This window comes from Vicugna pacos, chromosome X, assembly GCF_048564905.1.
Source record: "Vicugna pacos chromosome X, VicPac4, whole genome shotgun sequence".
NCBI classification, from domain to species: Eukaryota; Metazoa; Chordata; class Mammalia; order Artiodactyla; family Camelidae; genus Vicugna; species Vicugna pacos.
This window is the reverse complement of record NC_133023.1, coordinates 76,556,335-76,568,307: the sequence shown is the minus strand read 5'-3', so window position 1 is coordinate 76,568,307 and position 11,973 is coordinate 76,556,335. Positions and strand designations below refer to the sequence as shown.

Below are 11,973 nucleotides of genomic sequence, written 5' to 3'. Positions count from 1 at the left end.
TTTCCAGAATTCCCTTTTCAGTATGTTTCTTGCTGAAGGGGCCATGAAAGAGATTCTCACAGGAGAGTTGGAGGGTGGAAGCGAAGCAGCAGCCATTTTATAGTTTACCCACATTGTTGTTTGTCTGTTGTCTTAGTTTGTTGGTGTGGGGCACCAACTGGGCCTGAAACTGCCCCACCCTCCCCTAGATCTCCCTTCAGCTTCTCTGGGCCAGATATAGGTTTAGCTTCACAATGAAGCGCCCAGCTTCTGTGGGATACCCATACCACGGGGCAGAGGCAATGAGAACTGCCAGCTTATGCTTGTGAGTTCCAACTTGTCCATGCTTCCCCACCCACCCGCCCTGCCCACATCTTACGTCTATTGTACCTTTCCAACTGCCTGACCTGTGGGTTGCGAGCTCCGGCATCAGACATGAACACAATAGCCTTGCATTCACTGATTAACCAGGTCTGACAGTTGCAAAAGATGAAATTTCTGTGACCAATTCCTTGTAGCTCTGTTTCTCTCATTGAACCCTGACTGATAGAGCATCTTTAGCAGGAATATCACAGAAGTAACACTGCATTCTTCTTCTAGTGTCCTATCAGGTGGTGAATAATTGCTGTTTGTCCCATTACTAATGATGTTCACTTTGATCACTTGATTAAGGTGGTACCTGCCAGGCTTCTCCATTGTAAAGTTACTCTTTTTATCTTTTGTAATTCATAAGTATTTTGTGAGGAGATACTAAGAAATTACATAAATAACCCATTCTTCAAACATTACCTTCCTTCCTTAGTTTCTAGCACTAAAAGGTATTAGAGGCTCATCTTATCATTTTCCTGGTCCAGCCTTTGCAATAAGCAAGCCACTTCTCCAAGGAGCTCTGATTTCTTTTAGCAGAAAATGGTATTTAGAAAACAAGATCTGGGTGCTATGTGTGATCATTGCTACTGAAGTGACATTGCTTCTAGGTCCTCTCAGCAGACAGTTAGGAAATATATGTAGAAGTGCATGTATGTGTGTGTGTGTATTTATTTCTCTAGCTATCTATCTAAATGTTTATAAATACACAGAAACACATTTACATCTATATTTATTTTTATGTTAAAAGCCATGACTTCTCATTGATACCTCCAATTCCAATCCAATACCACAAGGTTCATTATATGTTTTTTCCCTTACCATATTGGTAACTCTTTTCTCTGACAGTGCACACAAAACCTGGCTTCAGTTATCCTTAATAATTTGATTCAGCCCCTTGTATGTAATTAATCTGCATTTCCTCCACTACCCGTTACTCGATGGAGATGCCCTCTTAACCCCACTTTGGCTTCAACACCTGACATCAGGCCATCCCTCTGCATGGACGCCCTCCTCATCCTTCTTGGCTGCTGACATCCCATACCAGGCTATCTTTCTGTGGGGATGCCCATTACATCCCATTAAGTCTCTGATGTTGCACACTGCCCACCCCACTCCCCCTCCACAGTGTGGATGTCCTCTTAACGCCACATGGGTTTTGACATTCTACGCAAGGCCACCCATCTTGGGATGCCTTCTACACCCTGCCCTGCTCAGGCTCTGACCCCTCAATGCCAGACTGCCCCTCTTCCCACATGGATGCTTTTCTTACACTGCTTGAGCTCTGATACCCCACATCAAGCAGCCTCTCCCTGGAGACATCATCTTTTGTTTGGGCTCAAACACCCCTCTCTAGACTGCTTACTCACTTGTATGAAAACCATTCTCCTCCCACTTGGACTCTTACATCCTACGCCAAGAAGTCTCTTTCCTTCATGGACCCCTCTTTTTACTCTTCTTGGATCTGATACCCTATGCCAGGCCTTACCCCTGCATGCCCAGCCTCTGACACCTTGCTTTAGGTTGCCACTTTACTGCATGGATGTACTCTTCACCTTGCTCAGCACCTGCCGTCCTGTATGGGGCTCCCTGCCATCATGCACACCATTCTTACTCCTCTTGGGCTCTGATACTGCATGCCAAGTTTCACCTCTGAGTGAATGCCTTCCTCACTCTGCTCAGTTCTGACTTGACATGCTGAGTTGTGCTCCAGTGTGGACATACTCCTAAGCCCACCTAGGCTGGGACATCACATGCCAGGCCACCTCTCCCTGTTGACATCTTCCTCATTCCACTTGGGCTCTGACATCCCATCATCAGGCCATCCTCTCTTCAAGGGGCTCTGATTCCCCACCCCAAGCATCCCTCCTCACTCCATGTGCATGCTTTCTTCACCATCCTTGGACTCTGATAGTCCAAGAGAGAACACTTCTCCTTGGGGATGCTCTTCTCACCCTGCCCTGGCTGTGACTCCCCACACTGGACTTCCATCTAGAATGAACACTCTCCTAACCCTATTTTAGCACCAGAACCCCGTGCCAGGTCACCCCTCTGCATGAACTCCTTCCTTTCTTCATTTCAGCTTTGACACTACATGCCAGACTGCTTCCATGTGTGATGACCTCCATCTGCGTAGGTGCCCTCCACACCCTGCTTAGGCTTCATAACCCTATGCCATGCCTTCTTGACCCCACTCAGGCTCTACCGCCCTGCCCTCCATGATGCCTTCCTTGCTTTGCCCCCACCTGATGGCTTTTAGACTGAATTGCTCAGGGATGGGAGGGAGGAGAAAGTGCATCAATACATTGTTTAATGCCTTGGTGAGGGAAGTGTCCTATGTGTCCTCCAGGAGGTATGGTTAGGGGGTAGCTAAGCAGTTTGCAAGTAAATCTATTCTATTATATCCATTTCCCTGAACTTCTGGATTCCTTCTTCTACAGGATTTTAGAGAAATTCAGGCATTTTGACTTCAATGACTGCAAGCTGTCATGGAGTCCGGGCTTTGACTAACCAATTTAATAGACCATTACAACACATCTCAATGCTTCAGCCAACACTTTCAATTTTGAATTCTGGATGAGTAAGTACATCAGTGAATCCGACACCATTAAGTCTTACATTTCTTCCCCTCCGGTCAGCACTTTTAGAACTCACTTCCATACATGCATCCTGTGCTCCTTGGCAGTATAGACTGCTGAGGTCTAGAGTCTCTTGGGGAATAGGCAGGCTCTCTCCTGGATCAGGCCTTGTACCGCTCTAATTTGTGCTGTGTTAGGAATCTAACTCTCCTTATGGACTTGGAGCAGATGAGAATGTGGATCCAGCTAAACACTAATTTGTCTGGCAATGTCCCCAGGGGCGTTTATTGAAAGGGTTGTATGCAGAGGAGGCCTTGTTCCCTGGGTGTGTGTGTGGAGGTGGGGTTGGGCGAATGAGGGAGTACTGCCTTGGTTTCTCAGCAAGTGGGGATTGGAAAAGCTATGCATATTTTATGTTAATAAATTATCTCTTTTTCTTATTTCCCTTTCCTTGCTTCCTTGATAAAGAGTATGGTGGTGGCTAAATGTTATAAGTTAGGTTCCAGATAGGAATATCATTGAATCAGTATCACCTCATGCTGATATAGTAGCTCATAGATTTTGTGTCCCCTCTGTGTTGGAGATGGTATTTTTTTTTGCACAAAGGACAGAAATGGCTTCGAATGACAGAAGAGGTAGACCGTGCTGATTATTCTTTGCCCTGTACCCCCATTCAATTTCTATTCTTCGTAGCCCTGCTTTGTTTCCTAGGACATTTACCCCTGCAGACTATATTCTTGGCTCTCTTGCCTGCTGGCTTATAGTTGGGTTTGGTAAAGGGGTGGAAATGGTAAGAGATCAGATAGTGGAAAGAAAGGGGGGCCAAGGTATTCCTTCCCCGCTCCTTCCCTGTTCTGACACTGCATCTCTGGCAATAGTTGCATCTCTGTAGACTAGAACATCTACTGGGCTCCTCCTCCTCATGGTTCCAGCATTCACTGGGCTCTGGGAAGTCTGTTACTTCCTTCGACCCCTTGGCTCTAGGGGTGATAACAGTTTCCCACTCCTACTTCACTCTCCCTTGTTTCTTCCTGTAACCCTGACCATTCACTGTAAATAGTCTTTTCGCAAACTTATTCATCTGAACCATCTAGAGTGAACTATTTTCCTTCCAAGGCCCTGCTGATAAAAGTCTCTTCATATCTTCATCCTTCGCCTTATCTCCATGCTTTTAAATAACAATAATACTGGTAGTAGAAAACTCACTTGAGTGTTTTTCTGTACACTTTTTGGGCTGTTTTCCAGTACTTGGAGATTGAGCACCAGGAAAATAAAAATGACTCATCTAGAAAGGTTACCTTTTTCAATAAGAAGTTTAAAAAATATACATGGTCATGATGAAAAATTTAGGAAACCACAAAGAGAGGGGGGGGGGAGAGAAAACTTCCAGAGATAACCCCCATCGACATTTTGATGAATATCCTTTTAAACTAAGTTGCACACTTCTTTAAAACATCCACAATTCCTGAAGCAGTGCCAGCTTGAATTCTTGGGCTTTTGGAATTTTCACAAGTGCCCTGTCTGTGGTAGGGTGTATAAAGCAGGAGCAATTGAAGAAAAGCGAAGCACAGCAGAGGAGGAGGCAGACCTGGGGTGGTTTCATGGTACCGCCCCTTTCTGGACTGTCACATTTGTTGCACTGGATGGACCCCGCCCACACTAAGTCCTGCTGGGCTAGGCTGGGCTGGGCTTGTGTGCTCTCTGGGAGGGGCTGCCTTCCCGAGTTCTCACACTCAGAGGAATCTAAGCCAGAAGCACGGGTAAATAAGCTACAGCCGCACAGCTGGCTGCACAAAGCTCCTTTGCAATACATGGAACCCTCTAGAGCCTAAGGCAGCCCAGAGAGAGAAGTTAAGAACCAATCAATTCTCCAGCAGCCCTGAAAATGTTAATCTCAAATTGACTGCAGAACACAGATATGTTCCCACAGGGCAGAATCTAATCTTATTGTGGGTAATAACTTCAATCTTCAAAACTGGAGCTTTTTTCTAGATGTCAAGGTCATTTTGTTTGCCCTCAGAATCCGAAGAGCCAAAAATTCCTGCTATTTGATTCTGATGTCTCCTCAAAAGAAATGACACTATGTATGTGTAGAACATCTTGTCCGTATCCCCTGCATTTGCTTTTCCACTGCCCAATGTTATGCTGACCCCAAATAATCAAGCTTTTTCTCATCAAGTTTATAAATTAGGCTGATAAAACAGACCCTGGAATGGAGGAATCTGCACAGGCAGAGATGTACACAGAGTGGAGGCTACGCTAAGCTAGCTGATTGGTGCTGATGCATGTTTTTTTTATTTTCCCTGGAGGATGCCCCAGCTGATTATTTGTCTCACTGCTTCAGAGCTAGCTGAAGTGTCAACTTTCTACCAGTTTCCTCCTCTGGACAGTCAGCAGTGGCAACGGAAGGATGGAATTTTGACATTGTCCCTTGCTTTTTCTTTCTTTCTTGTTCTATTATTCTTTAAGGCCCTAGTTTCACTCTAAAATGATCCTGTTGTGATTTTTTAAGACTTAAATAAAGAGATAGCATATGAAAAATTAGGTTTTCTTTGACGAGCAAAAGAAAGATGTGAAAAATGTGACACAGGCCAACCATAGGACCCATAGCACAGAGGGAAACAATCTTATTTTAAAAAGAAGACCACTTTTCACTTTAACTCCACTAGTCAAGTATCTTTTATTCAGAAATCTTGTTGTATCTTTTCAGTTCATGCTGAGGTGAGATCATTGTTAAATTTACTGAGCTTCAAATAGAAAGGTATCTGGGAAGGGTGGACTCTCAGTAAACTTGTTTGTTTACTCAAAATGAGTGCCAGGACTCAACAAACTTGCTGAAGCTCCCTAGTGACTACCTGCACTTCTAATTGCAGTTTATTTTTGTCAGGCTTTATTCCCATATACCCTTGGCTACACATTAAAAACAGCCTCAAGATTATCAAGCAGGAGTGTAAAGAGAACCACAAGGAGAATTTTAGAAGAAAGAAGCAGGGATTAAACCCAGGTGAAGAGATGTGCAGACAGTCGCTCCTTGTAAGTCTGAAGACAGAAATTTTGAATTGCATTATCTAAAAGGAATGGCAACAGCAAGGCAGGTGGAGATGTGACCTCAAAATCCTTGAAGATGAAACTTGTGATATTAGAGGAGGTATTGTTAAGCAGAGTTGGGGAGTGGCTAGTAATGCAGGTTATGGTGTGAAATGGTCAGACAATATGCTACCGCATCAGCAAAAACTGTCCTTTGCATCAGGGCATGTTGATGCTTGAGTAACTGAGGCATTATAAGGCAGGCACCATCCTATTATAGTGACCACCATCCTTATGGAGCTTTATATAGGACGCTAGAGCAGTCTTCAGTGGTGTTCTTAAACAACAGAAAAGTTGCATGATCCACGCTTTCCTCTGATTCTGGTCCATGCAAGTCACTTCCTGTAAGGGAAGGACTAATTTAGCAATGATATAACAGGTTCCATAGAACGTACTCCTGTGATTGTCATCTAGAGTATTAAGATTACTTCCCACTTTACGAATGAGGGGAGGGTAATATTGATGAGAACCCCAAGGGGATAGAAAGGGCAGCAGCACTTTTGTAAAGAGGGAAGAGCAGACTGAATCCTGGGGACCTTTGGCTAGGGAGTGGGTCTGGGTCTGAGAAAGGCCTGTATGTGGGATACAGCACATCTGTCATAGCCTATTGTTATCATAATCAAACTTTATCATTTTGCAAATGAGAAACCAAGGAACAGTGAGGCAAATGCCACAGCCATTTTTTCAAGTACACCTCATTAATTGAATGGGTTTATATCTTTTGATTCCCAGCTCAAGCATGATCCTGTTGGACTACAGTGCCCCTAACAGAAATACACCAAAGAAAGATGGTCCTACTCAAGTGTGAAGAATCAAAGAGTTAACTAGACTTGGAGTGGATCCCAAACTACTTTTTCCTTTTTAAGTTTGACTGAAGCAAACTAGATGTTGAAAGAATGAGAAGATATCTTCTGCCTTGAGAATTTGATTTTTATGTGCGTTGAGAACCGAAGCATCCTAGCATGGTGTAATAGAAGGGCATTGGATATAAGTACTTATTTCTTCATTTGGCATTAATGTGTGACCTAATTCTCGGAGACACAGTTTCCTCATCTGTAAAGTGGAGATAGTAACGGTGCCTAATTTATATTGCTATTGTGAAGATTAAAAGACATAATGCATGTAAAGCACTTTATACAGTATTTGGCATATGGAAATAGCTCAACAAATGTTCATTGGTCTTTCTTTTTCCACTTGTACAGAAGCTGGTCTAGTGCACTTAGCCTGGGTCAAAAATCATGGCTCTAAAGAGTTCTCTGAATTAGTTAAAGCCCTTTGGGCTGTATGTAGGATGGCTCATCTCTCTGTAAGTATATTCCCAAATATGGGTTTTAGCGTACATTCAGATGTGGTTTTGCTCATCCAGCAAAACCCTAGACCACAAGAACTTTATTTTTATGATTCCTTTTCCTCCTCATTATTATCTTAGACTCCAGAAGACAGGGCTGAATTTCACAGGCATCTCTGTAATTCAGGTTAAGAGACATAAGGCTAGAAAGTCCATCATAGCTGGACTTTGGGCTTTGCTTGCCCTCGGGCAGGGTTTCTTAGCCTCCACAATACTGACATTTTCATCTGGATACTTCTCTGTTGCGTGTGGGGTGCTGTACTGTGCACTACAGGATGTTTAGCAGCATCCCTGGCCTCTACCCACCAGAATGCCAGTAGCACCTCATCCCTCCCCTGAGTTGTGATGACCAAAAGTATCTCCAGACATTGCCAAGTGTCCCCTGGGGAGGGGGCAACTTTGTTTCCAGTTGAGAATGAGCCTTAGGAGAAATGAATCTGCTAGCTCTTTGGCACACAAACATCCTGTAGTATAGGCTAATGAAATCTTTAGGATTGATTGGAAATTTAAAAGGCAAATGATGAGTGAGTTCAGGCAGAGGAACAAGGAACAGTATGGATTTTGAAAAAGAACCATTTTATACGTCAGGCCTTATGGATAGAGAAATAAATAAAACATAGGTCCTGTTCTGGAGGAGCTCACATTTTAATGGGAGAGGCCACCACTTGAAAAATGAGAAAGCCATGGAGTGAGTGCTTTGTTGGAAAAAAATGGAAGTTGCTATGGGACAATGAGAGCCAGAGAATGGGCACCCATCATAGTGGGCTGCAGGGAAGGCTTTCCAGAAGACATCACATTTGAGCTGAAGAATGAGTAAGACAGCCTGGCAAAGATAAAGGGAGGATGGAAGAGACGTAAGAGAATTGGGGGTTTGGAGGGAAATGCAAATCATTTAGGTTGGCTGGGAGAGGAGTGCTCAAGAACAAGGAGTGGTGGAAGAGAGGGCTTGTCAGACAGATAAGCAGATCATGAAAGTCCCTCTAAGTCACATGAAAGACTCAATTCTGAGAACTATCAAGAGCCATTGAGTTTCTCCATTATGCTTCTTAGATTTAGGGAAGCTAGCTGCAGTGTGGAAAACAGATTGGAAGTAAGGCGACCAGTCAGGAGGCTATTATTGTAGTCCGGGGAGAGATGATTATAACTTGAGTTAGAGTAGTGGCAGTGGGAAGGAATTCAAGATCTATTTAGGTGATGAGAGCAGTAGGATTTGGGGACTAGTTAGGAATGAGGACAGTTTCTGGCTTGTGGTACTTGTCATGTTATTCACTAGTATGGAAGAGGTTTGGAAAGAAGATGAAGTTTAAGTTTGGCAAAGTTGAATTTGAAGTAGTTGTGATCATTGAGGTGGGGATATCTGGTCAGCATTAAATATATGAGTTTGATGATCAGGAGAAAATTTAGGGTAGAGATACAAGATTGAGAGTCATCAGGGGAAACTGAAGCTATGGAAATGGATGAGATTGTCCAAGGAGAATGTGTATACTGTAAAGAGATGAGGGCTCAGCTTATTCCTATGGCCTGGTTCTTCACTTCATTTGTGTCACATCCTCTGAGAGGCTTTCCTTGACAAATGTATGCAAAATATCACCCCATCACTCTATTCCTTTACCCTGTTTTTATTTAGTAACTCATTACTACCCCATATTAGGTTAGGTATATAACCCATTAGCTTTTTGGTTACTCTCAGATATTTACAATAGTTTGACTAACAGGCATTAAAAAGTTCAACCACTCAAAACCAAAATATCTATCTCACATTCAATTTAAAGCTTCTGTAGCCTCCAACCTCCAGTGCCGAAGGACTAGAGATGACACAGATCTCCAGTGAAGAAAGGTGACTTGGTCTGCTCTTTCACTCTCCTTGCTCCACTTCCTCCCCTACTTGCTCTGCTGCTTGGGCCTCCTCCAGTGTGTGTGGGGGAGGGTAGGTAGAAAGAGGGAGTCTTAAAGGGACAGCCCAAACTTAATTGACTGTGGCTGGTGTAATCTGGCTATCAGTGTCCTTTGTAATGCCTCAATACTGCCTTTTTTGTAATGTGCTTTTGTAATTTCTTCAGAGACTCCTTCACTCCCCATCCCCCTAGCGGACCTCATCTCTGCACCATTCCTGATGGGGACAATGTGTGCTCTGACTGTCCTGCCTGTCTCCCTCCTTGGCTCTTGCCTACACAACTTTCTTCTCATAGAATCCTCATTCTTGCTGCTGGAGTTGCCAGATACACTCTAAGAAAACTCCCTGGCCCACTGAAAACATGGTCCCTTGGAAGCCTAGACCTCTTTCTTTGCCCTGCTGCTGTGAACAACTTCAACCAGCCTCCTGCCTTCAGATTTCTTCAGGTAAAAGTCAAGCACAAGTTTCTATCTTCTTCGACACCACAGGACACATGTGAAGTTCTCCCATGAACTCTTCCTGCTTCAGTGGCAACACAGGCAGGCCTAAAAATTTCTGTTGTGCAGAAGACTTCAGCCTGGGAGTAAGATGCCAGTTTCCCCTCTTGAAAGGTTTAACTGGGACCGGTTGGCTTGGCTTGAGCAGGGGAAATGCAGTGCTTTCTGTTCCTATGAATTCCCCTCTAAAAATTCTCTTTCTTTTCCTCTAGTTAATCTCTAGAATTCTCCTATATGGAATGGAAATGACTGGTGAGTAATGATAATTGAAATACCAGTTTAGCTACCTCTTAGTAAGTCTTATTTAATGTGTTATTTATTACTGAGAAGCAATATAAAGTACTAGTTAAGAACATGGACTCTGGAACCATACTGTCTGGCTTCAGATCTCACCATTTGACTTCTCTGTGCCTCAGTTCCTTTATTTGTAAAATGGGAATAGTAATGGTATCTACATTACGGGATTTTTGTGAGGACTGAATGTGTGTGTGAGAGTCTTAGATTCATATTTTAGAGTAATAGCAAGTGCTATGTGTGTTTGCTATTAGTGCTACTGTTTATTTTTCTTTGACTTAGAACGTTAGCTCCATGTGTGCAAGATCTTTTTTTGTTTACTGCTGCATTCCCAGCTCTTAAAAACAGTTCATTTAACAGGCACTAGTAAATCTTAGTGCCCTCAGACTTCTCCTGAATAAATTAATGTGATATTTAAACTTTCAATGTTAAGGTATGGGCAGAGAATGTGGGGTCTGAGAAGAATAAGAAAGACAATGAAAGATAGGAGAACCAGGAGACTGCAGTGTTCCAAAAGCCATAGGAGAGGAGACTTTAAAAAGAAGAAATGGGCAACAGTGGCAAAAGAAAATAAAACAGATACGGCCATTAACTTTTGTAACAAGGCACCCCTATCTTTTGCTTTCATATCCTGGTAAGTAATGGTTTTCCTTCCTTCAGAGATACTTTTATTAGAATGAATGACCATTCAGATTCAAATCTTTGAATAGGTCTTAAAAGTCATCAACCTCCAAAAAACAAACCAGTCCTGCACTTACTTAGTTTTGGCCATGACCGCAAAGAACCCATCTTCAATACATTTCAGTACATTTTCCCTGACCTGGACTCTCCTCTTGAATGAAACAGCAAAACCTGCTATTAACATCTGCATACAACTCCATGCCACTCCTGCTAAGGATACCCTTCTCCCTTTTCCCTTCCCGTAATCCATCCCCTCTTTTCAAGAGTATGAGTAGTATATATAAAGAACCCTTACAACTCAGTAATGACAAATAACCCAACTTAGAAATGGACAAAGGATTTGAATAGGCATTTCTTCGAAGAAGATATACTAGTGGCTATTTAGTTCACAAAAAGATTGTCAACATCATTAGTTATTAGGGAAATGCAAATCAAAACTACAATGAGATACCACTTCACGCCCACTGGATGTCTAATTAAAAAAAATACAATAATAACCAGTGTTGTGGAGGATGTGGATAAATTGGAACCCTCATACCTTGCTGGTGAGGATGTAAAATGGTGCAGCCACTTTGGAAAGCAGTCTGGCTATTCTTCAAAAGATTAAACATAGAGTTATCATATGACCCAGCAATTCCACTCCTAAGTGTATACACAAGAGATTTGAAAACATATGTTTAAAAAATTCACACATGAATGTTTATATCAGCATTATTCATAATAGCCAAAGTGTGGAAACAACTCAAATATCTATCAGTTGATGAATGGAGAAGCAAAATGTGGCCTGTGCATACAGTGGAATACTATTCAGCCATAAAAAGAATGAAGAATAATTTGAGTGATGTCACCACAAATGATGGAGAACTGCAGGGCTCCTTGAATGGCTGTAATTATCTACTGAATAAAGTCCAAATTCTTTAACATGACTTACAAGACCTCTGAAGTTTTAATCCCTACCCATCTGTTATGGGTTGAATTACATCCTTCCCAAAATTCATTTGTTGAAGTCCTAAACTCCCAGTACCTCAGAATATGTCCTAATTTGGAAATTGGGTCATTGCAGATGTAATTAGTTAAGATGAGGTCACTATGATGGGCCCTAATGCAATACAATTGATGCATTTATAAAAAGGGGAATTTTGGACACAGGGACACATATACTAGGAGAATGCCATGTGAAGATGAAGGCAGAGATCAGGGTGATGCTTCTGTAAGCCAAAAAATGCCAAAGACTGCCAACAGACCACC

The 11,973-nt window shown here is 42.6% G+C and overlaps 1 protein-coding gene across 2 annotated transcripts in view; it reads left to right on the top strand.

Moving 5' to 3' along the window:
* Nucleotides 1-10,300: 10,300 nt before the first annotated feature.
* The window catches only part of SYTL4 (synaptotagmin like 4), a 55,086-nt gene continuing 53,413 nt past the window's right edge, over nt 10,301-11,973 (top strand). The window contains exon 1 of one of the 2 annotated variants that reach the window (XM_072955797.1): nt 10,301-10,678. The gene's annotated coding sequence lies outside the window, so the exon portion shown is untranslated. The remainder of the gene's footprint in view (nt 10,679-11,973) is intronic. The other variant, XM_072955795.1, reaches the window with a different exon arrangement.